This window comes from Pleurodeles waltl, unplaced genomic scaffold (assembly GCF_031143425.1).
Source record: "Pleurodeles waltl isolate 20211129_DDA unplaced genomic scaffold, aPleWal1.hap1.20221129 scaffold_67, whole genome shotgun sequence".
NCBI lineage: Eukaryota > Metazoa > Chordata > Amphibia > Caudata > Salamandridae > Pleurodeles > Pleurodeles waltl.
The window spans coordinates 1,590,214-1,599,317 of record NW_027150384.1 but is presented as its reverse complement, the minus strand read 5'-3'; the positions used below and the strand labels follow the sequence as shown (position 1 = coordinate 1,599,317).

Here is a 9,104-nt window from a genome sequence, read left to right as displayed (position 1 = left end):
CTTGCTTATAAAACCAAAGCAAGGACTGCAGCACTTTACAGCGCAGAGATCTGGGGATTTAGAAAGACCCCATTAATACAAGTAACCGAGAATAATTTTTTACGCCGATTACTTTGCTTAGGCACTGCCGTACCAATGATTGCGTTGAGAACTGATCTACAAATGAGAAAGGTCGAGGATTACATTGCATTGGCCCCAATAAGATATTGGATCCGTATCTGGGCAAAAGAGGAACTCAAACCATACAGAGATACACTCATGGACATCATGAAGCTACAAAATCATCGAAAATTGCCTTGGTTTAAACACATCTCAACTACCCTGGCTGCTATTGGCCAAGAAGACCTCTGGCTTCATCCAGGGAAAATCAGAAGGCCAAGTTTATCTGTCATTAAAAAGGCATACTGGGACCAAAAGACCCAGAGTATGTGTGAGATACTTAGCCCTCTACTCAAGCGGTACATTTTGTTCAATCAAGAGCTTAAACCAGCATTTTTCATTGACTGCATTTATCCGGAAGAAAAAAGGGCTCTCTATTTTAAATTTCGTATGGGTACATTACCAGTGACGGCGGTGACTAACAGATGGCAAGCCGTCTCACAGCGCGGTTCAGACTGCTGTCCTTGCCTTCATGGTGGTCAAGAAACATTATCCCACTTCCTTTTATTATGTAATTTTACGCTTAAACTCCGCAAATTGTACTTACGTCCACTTTTTAGATCATACGGAATCAGGAAATGTAATGAGGCGGAAGTGCTTTGTATGCGATCAGATGAGAAACATATTGTGCCGAAGGTTTCAACTTATATATTGGAAGCATGGAAGCTACGTTCATTAATGTACTCACAGTTGGCCTAAGTATAATTACTTGTGTTATTCTAGCTATCATTTATATGGGAAACCGTTGAAGGTTGCTGATCAAACCGGGCTAGGTCCTGGGTTATTATTATATTGCTGGCAGGTATCGCAAGAACCCAAATGATTAGTGCAAGAATAGGATATTTAAATTTTAGATCTATAATGCTTTTAGAATAATTAAAGAGTCTTATGCCAATCATGGCTAATTATCAAGTTTTATGATATTGCAGGGTATATTGGATTCACCTAGGGCCATGTAAAATCAAAAACTCAAGTATAGTCTTTCTTTTATTACAATGTTTTATTTAATGTAATTTTATTGCGTCTGATGAATTGATACTTATTGTGTACTATTGTTAAGGCCGGATAGGCTGACAACAATTAAATAAATGGTAAATGGTAAATGGACAAGGAGTTACAGAGGAGTGACCTTTCTACCAGTTCCTCGTTAGTATAGTGGTCAGTATCCCCGCCTGTCACGCGGGAGACCGGGGTTCAATTCCCCGACGGGGAGGATGGATTTTTTTTGTTTTAAATTTATGATGTCACAATGACACTTTAGGGGGCTGATATTTTTTATTTATGGCCACAGCTCCCACAAGCTGAAATATTTACTAATGCAGCTTTTAAAATCTATCACGGGCAATAAGTAAGGGCTTCATCTTTTGGGACTCTGTGTACTTTCTTGAAAATGGAAAGGTGTAATGAAAGTTTATTATTGAGATAAAAATCAAAGTACCAAATAATAAATACCATGCGTTTTAACTAGTTATTGTCACGGAAATAAATGAAATATAATGGAGGGCTATTTTAGATGGAAATTATAAAGTATTTCGTGACAAATAAATGAAATGCTGGGCGGGCTCTGAATGGGGAATCGTTTAACCCGAAGGTAAACGATTTTTCTTTATTTACGTGCAATAATTCAGAATTTATAGACACATTGTGAGAGCAAAAGAAACACTGACCTCCGACGTGGCCGTCCCACCATCCTCATGAGCTCCAGGTGTTTACACTGCATTCTGGGACTTGTAGTCCTGTTTATAACACTCTCACGTTAGGGCCACGGGTCCCAGCATCCAGTGAGGGGCTCTAGCCAGGGGGAGCTGCTCGTGCACCTGGAAACCTAAGAGCTGCCCTTAGGGAGCCCTCAGAAGAAGCACTGACTCCTTTTAATTGCACTTACTATGTATTTTGATGGTTAATTGGTGACTGATGGTTTCATTCTCCAGTATGTGATATGTGAGCCTCATACACCTTGGAGACTGGGAACTCTCAGCAGATTTCAGTCCATTTAAGGTGCAGTCTTTTTTTTCCTCACATTCTTCCTTAGTGTAGTGTGTTTTCTTTGTCTACTGCTATTTCCCCCCCTTTAATTACCACCAGTGTTTTCTACCTTATTTAGTTCCTGATTTAAAACTGGACACACACCATACATGTCCACAGCACATTATTAGAGAGGTTTAGGCATCATTCTCACACAGTCCCTGGTGGTCTAGTGGTTAGGATTCGGCGCTCTCACCGCCGCGGCCCGGGTTCGATTCCCGGTCAGGGAAGGTTTCATTTTATTTTTTCAATTCTATTAGCGCGCACTTTATTACTTTTGAAATTGGAACTGTTTCATTACATGTACTTCTTCTTCACTTGAGTTGTCACCAGTAACTAAACATTTTATGGACAGTCACAAACCACTGCCAGAGGAGTGAGTGACTGCTGGTTCACAAAGCTTATCAGTGGCTTAGTACATCCAGGAGACCTTTTCTGAAGTCTTTTCCTGCTTACTGGTGTGAAACTATTAAAGTTTATTTTAGAAGAGAAATCAATATTAATATCACGTGACACAGGATGGCGTTTAAACAACATGAAGGACAGTGTAAGCAGGTTTAAATATTAGCAATAGCTCACGTGAGTATTTTTATTAATAGAAAATTAGCGCCCCCCCAATGATTTCATCATCACTTCAATTCTTTATTAAAGTGCATCTTTCATTCACTTCGGTTCTTCTGTTTGGTCTCTTGCAAATCCCTCAAGTTATCATAAAGTTCACTTTGCATCTCCTCGACTTTGACATCCGTCTCTTTCGGTTTCTTCCTCTCGTTGCTGCCATCATCTTAGTCCCACAAGTTTTCCTTCAATGATGAAAGTCTTTTGCAACATTTCAAGAAAATAAACACAAGTACAATACCGACTAATGTGACAAACATTGGTGCTAACAGCAACTTCTAAACTCCACCATCTGCACCCCCAGCCATTGGCCCATCTACCCAAACCTGTGACCGACCGATCCCAAAAATGATCTGGATTCTTCCCATGCACCTGTCTCTTCTGCTTCAGTTAATTCATGCTTTATGTGTGTAATATTAACAATATAGCCATTAAGCTTATAATTTATGAGAGGAATGTAAGCACAGCACTCTCGAGCATCAGTGGCGGCTGCCTCAAATCTCAAAAGGGGGGTAAAGGTGAGGGGGAAATACTAAAATATATATTTTGTTAAACATACCTATCTTCGGTCTCTGGCTGCCCTGCTCCTCTCTCGATGGAGTTGGTGTCCCAGCACTCCCTGGGACACCAGCACAGACTCCCACTCAATCCTGGAGCTGCTCTCATTCTTTACCTTGCATGAGAGCAGCGTCAGGATTGGTCTGAGCGGTGCCTGTGTTGTTTCTCCAACCCGGCTGCACAACACAGCCAGGGTGAAGAAACCCAATTGTGCATGTCAGTTTGACGGGCTAAGACAGCTGGCCAAACTGACATACGCACTTTTAAGTGCACTCACTCCCCTCCTCCTCCCTCCTCCCATGGCCCAGCCCCCCCCTTCCGATGCTGGCTCAGCCAGCAGCTGAAAATTAAAACAATAATTAAATATTGTTTTATTTTTGAGCTGCTTGCTCTGAGCCAGTGGGCGACGCTTCTGCGCCATTGCGAAGGAGCCGCCCCTATCGAGAATTAAAGGCTTTGCAAACTCCGTATTTGTTTGGGAGGAGCAAATCCAACATAAGACGGTTTTGTGTAATCATAGCCCGTATTGCAAGCACCCCTTTATTAATCAGTGTGCGTACAGTGTGAGTAGCAAGCTGTCAACCAAGGCAGACATTTTTCTAATCTTTATATCATTCAGCGCTACTCCTACAGATGGTATTAATGCTCCAAAAATGTCAATAAGAATCTACTTAAAGCTTCCTCTACTTATTTTAATATAATTATCAAGAGGAGAATCTAATTAATTAATTTTGTAAATTTGAAGAAAACCTAATGCAGCATAGAAACTTCCTACTTAATTAGGTGGTCCCTGAAAATAAGCTGATTGGCCAAATACATAATGTAGGTCTTTAATGCTAGCTTCTACAGTGGAAAAGGACTTTCCTTTTACTAAATAGCTGTGTCCACACTCACTGCATCCTAATTTCTCGACTGTCTCATTTCCCTCTGGCTGACATACTGTATACAGTGCTCCTTTTCTTATTCACTTCAAGACTCAATTCAGGAGGAGTTTCCTTTAAAATCTCCTCTCCTTTCCCAATAATACGGACAGCATTCATTTTCTCTTCTCTTTCTTTATCTACTCTTATCCTTTCATTCAATTCATCTGTGAATATTCTTTTGTCTGCGTTAATTTTACAGGCTACATCATGCACGTTATGATCAGTAATGATCTTGTTAGTTAAAGGACTAAAGAATGTCATTATTAGAAATGGGGTCTCTAGTTGGCGGTGGTTTTCACCTTGTCCAAGTAGGGACCCTCACTCTAGTCAGGGTAAGGGAGTCACACAGCTAAGATAACCCCTGCTCACCCCTCTGGTAGCTTGGCTCAAACAGCCAGACTTATCTCAGAGGCATTGTATAAAGTATTTGTATAGACACATAGTAACACAGTGAAAACACCACCAAAGTACTCCACACTAGCTTAGAAAAATAGCCAATATTTATCTGAGTAAAACAAGACCAGATCAGCAAAATCCAACATTCACAAGTAAAGATACACATTTTTAAAGATTAAATGTAGTTTAGCACTTAGAAACACAATAGCTCCAACTGGGGCTATCACAACGTCTTGACAGGGTCATCTCCAGTCTGACGCCACTCGCGAGGGCGGGCCGGTCACGGAGTCCCACGGACCCCGGTAACAGTACCTTGGAAAACTATGAGGAAACAAAGACGTTAAACAGAGTATGGGAAGTGAGGCTTTGCTGGACCTGGTGCGACATTGGTTCCTTACCGCCACCAGGGAGTTGAGGCTTCGGTTCCTTACGGTTGTATGGGAGGTGATGCGTGTGAGAAGGTAGCCTCTTTCTAGCCTTGTTACCCCCACTTTTGGCCTGTTTGTGAGTGTATGTCAGGGTGTTTGTCACTGTTTTCACTGTCTCACTGGGATCCTGATAGCCAGGCCTCAGTGCTCATAGTGAAAACACTATGGTGGTCATTCCGACCTAGGCGGGCGGCGGTTGCCGCCCGCCCGTCGGAATCCGCCTGAATACCGCCCGGCGGTCAATAGACCGCGAGGGGTATTCTGACTTTCCCGCTGGGCCGGCGGGCGATCTGATTCAGATCGCCCGCCGGCCCAGCGGGAAAGCGCCTTCCACAAGGAAGCCGGCTCGGAATCGAGCCGGCGGAGTGGAAGGCGTGCGACGGGTGCAGCCGCACCCGTCGCGCTTTTCAGTGTCTGCATCGCAGACACTGAAAAGCCTAGTTGGGCCCTGTTAGGGGGCCCCTGCCGTGCCCATGCCATGGGCATGGGCACGGCAGGGGCCCCCAGGGGCCCCGCGACCCCCCCTACCGCCATCCTGTTCATGGCGGCTTTCCCGCCATGAACAGGATGGCGGTAGGGGGGGTCAGAATCCCCTCGGCGGCGCAGCGAGCTGCGCCACCTTGGAGGATTCTAAGGGTCAGTGGAAAACCGGCGGGAGACCGCCGGTTTTCCCGTTCTGACCGCGGCCAAAGCGCCGCGGTCAGAATGACCAAGGGAGCACCGCCGGCCTGTCGGCGGTGCTCCCGCCCCCGTTGGCCCTGGCGGTAGAGAACCGCCAGGGTCAGAATGAGGGCCTATGTTTTCAGTATGGTTGTTATGTGTCACTGGGATCCTGCTGGTCAGGACCCCAGTGCTCATAGGTTTGTGGCCTATATGTATGTGTCACTGGGACCCTGTCACACAGGGCCCCAGTGCTCATAGGTGTGCATGTATATGTTCCCTGTGTGGTGCCTAACTGTCTCACTGAGGCTCTGCTAACCAGAACCTCAGTGGTTATGCTCTCTCATTACTTTCAGATTGTCACTAACAGGCTAGTGACCAATTTTACCAATTTACATTGGCTTACTGGAACACCCTTATAATTCCCTAGTATATGGTACTGAGGTACCCAGGGTATTGGGGTTCCAGGAGATCCCTATGGGCTGCAGCATTTCTTTTGCCACCCATAGGGAGCTCTGACAATTCTTACACAGGCCTGCCACTGCAGCCTGAGTGAAATAACGTCCACGTTATTTCACAGCCATTTTACACTGCACTTAAGTAACTTATAAGTCACCTATATGTCTAACCTTTACCTGGTAAAGGTTAGGTGCAAAGTTACTTAGTGTGAGGGCACCCTGGCACTAGCCAAGGTGCCCCCACATTGTTCAGAGCCAATTCACTGAACTGTGTGAGTGCTGGGACACCATTACACGCGTGCACTACATATAGGTCACTACCTATATGTAGCTTCACCATGGTAACTCCGAATATGGCCATGTAACATGTCTATGATCATGGAATTGCCCCCTCTATGCCATCCTGGCATTGTTGGTACAATTCCATAATCCCAGTGGTCTGTAGCACAGACCCTGGTACTGCCAGACTGCCCTTCCTGGGGTTTCACTGCAGCTGCTGCTGCTGCCAACCCCTCAGACAGGCAGCGGCCCTCCTGGGGTCCAGCCAGGCCTGGCCCAGGATGGCAGAACAAAGAACTTCCTCTGAGAGAGGGTGTGACACCCTCTCCCTTTGGAAAATGGTGTGAAGGCAGGGGAGGAGTAGCCTCCCCCAGCCTCTGGAAATGCTTTGTTGGGCACAGATGTGCCCAATTCTGCATAAGCCAGTCTACACCGGTTCAGGGACCCCTTAGCCCCTGCTCTGGCGCGAAACTGAACAAAGGAAAGGGGAGTGACCACTCCCCTGACCTGCACCTCCCCTGGGAGGTGTCCAGAGCTCCTCCAGTGTGCTCCAGACCTCTGCCATCTTGGAAACAGAGGTGCTGCTGGCACACTGGACTGCTCTGAGTGGCCAGTGCCACCAGGTGACGTCAGAGACTCCTGCTGATAGGCTCCTTCAGGTGTTAGTAGGCTTTCCTCTCTCCTAGGTAGCCAAACCCTCTTTTCTGGCTATTTAGGGTCTCTGTCTCTGGGGAAACTTTAGATAACGAATGCATGAGCTCAGCCGAGTTCCTCTGCATCTCTCTCTTCACCTTCTGATAAGGAAACGACCGCTGACCGCGCTGGAAGCCTGCAAACCTGCAACATAGTAGCAAAGACGACTACTGCAACTCTGTAACGCTGATCCTGCCGCCTTCTCGACTGTTTTCCTGCTTGTGCATGCTGTGGGGGTAGCCTGCCTCCTCTCTGCACCAGAAGCTCCGAAGAAATCTCCCGTGGGTCGACGGAATCTTCCCCCTGCAACCGCAGGCACCAAAAAGCTGCATTACCGGTCCCTTGGGTCTCCTCTCAGCACGACGAGCGAGGTCCCTCGAATCCAGCGACGCTGTCCAAGTGACCCCCACAGTCCAGTGACTCTTCAGCCCAAGTTTGGTGGAGGTAAGTCCTTGCCTCACCTCGCTGGGCTGCATTGCTGGGAACCGTGACTTTGCAGCTACTCCGGCCCCTGTGCACTTCCGGCGGAAATCCTTCGTGCACAGCCAAGCCTGGGTCCACGGCACTCTAACCTGCATTGCACGACTTTCTAAGTTGGTCTCCGGCGACGTGGGACTCCTTTGTGCAACTTCGGCGAGCACCGTTTCACGCATCCTCGTAGTGCCTGTTTCTGGCACTTCTCCGGGTGCTACCTGCTTCAGTGAGGGCTCTTTGTCTTGCTCGACGTCCCCTCTCTCTTCAGGTCTAATTTGCGACCTCCTGGTCCCTCCTGGGCCCCAGCAGCGTCCAAAAACGCCAAACGCACGATTTGCGTGTAGCAAGGCTTGTTGGCGTCCTTCCGGCGGGAAAACACTTCTGCACGACTCTCCGAGGCGAGAGGGATCCGTCCACCAAAGGGGAAGTCTCTAGCCCTTTTCGTTCCTGCAGAAACCTCAGCTTCTTCTGTCCAGTCGAAGCTTCTTTGCACCCGCAGCTGGCATTTCCTGGGCATCTGCCCATCTACGACTTGCTTGTGACTTTTGGACTTGGTCCCCTTGTTCCACAGGTACCCTAGATTGGAAATCCACAGTTGTTGCATTGCTGGTTTGTGTCTTTCCTGCATTATTCCTCTAACACGACTCTTTTGTCCTTAGGGGAACTTTAGTGCACTTTGCACTCACTTTTCAGGGTCTTGGGGAGGGTTATTTTGCTAACTCTCACTATTTTCTAATAGTCCCAGCGACCCTCTACAAGGTCACATAGGTTTGGGGTCCATTAGTGGTTCGCATTCCACTTTTGGAGTATATGGTTTGTGTTGCCCCTATCCCTATGTTTCCCCATTGCATCCTATTGTAACTATACATTGTTTGCACTGTTTTCTAAGACTATACTGCATATTTTTGCTATTGTGTATATATATCTTGTGTATATTTCCTATCCTCTCACTGAGGGTACACTCTAAGATACTTTGGCATATTGTCATAAAAATAAAGTACCTTTATTTTTAGTATAACTGTGTATTGTGTTTTCTTATGATATTGTGCATATGACACTAAGTGGTACTGTAGTAGCTTCACACGTCTCCTAGTTCAGCCTAAGCTGCTCTGCTAAGCTACCATTATCTATCAGCCTAAGCTGCTAGACACCCTATACACTAATAAGGGATAACTGGGACTGGTGCAAGGTGTAAGTACGCCTTGGTACTCACTACAAGCCAGTCCAGCCTCCTACATTGGTTGTGCAGTGGTGGGATAAGTGCTTGAGACTACTTACCACTCTTGTCATTGTACTTTTCATAAGAGAAAAATATACAAAACAAGGTCAGTGTATATACACATAGCCAAAAAGTTTTGCATTTCCTCTTTTCACTCTTTTCTAAGTGCTGAAAAGTACTCCTAAACTTTCAAAAAGTTCTTAAAAGTTTAAAA

General features: G+C 46.2%; 2 non-coding genes across 2 annotated transcripts; both read left to right on the top strand.

Annotated features, from left to right (window-relative positions):
- The first annotated feature begins 1,300 nt into the window (after window positions 1-1,300).
- On the top strand, window positions 1,301-1,372 carry TRNAD-GUC (transfer RNA aspartic acid (anticodon GUC)). The gene has a single exon. It is a non-coding gene; the product is annotated as a tRNA-Asp (tRNA).
- Window positions 1,373-2,342: 970 nt separating this feature from the next.
- TRNAE-CUC (transfer RNA glutamic acid (anticodon CUC)) lies at window positions 2,343-2,414 on the top strand. Its single transcript has one exon. It is a non-coding gene; the product is annotated as a tRNA-Glu (tRNA).
- Window positions 2,415-9,104: the final 6,690 nt, after the last annotated feature.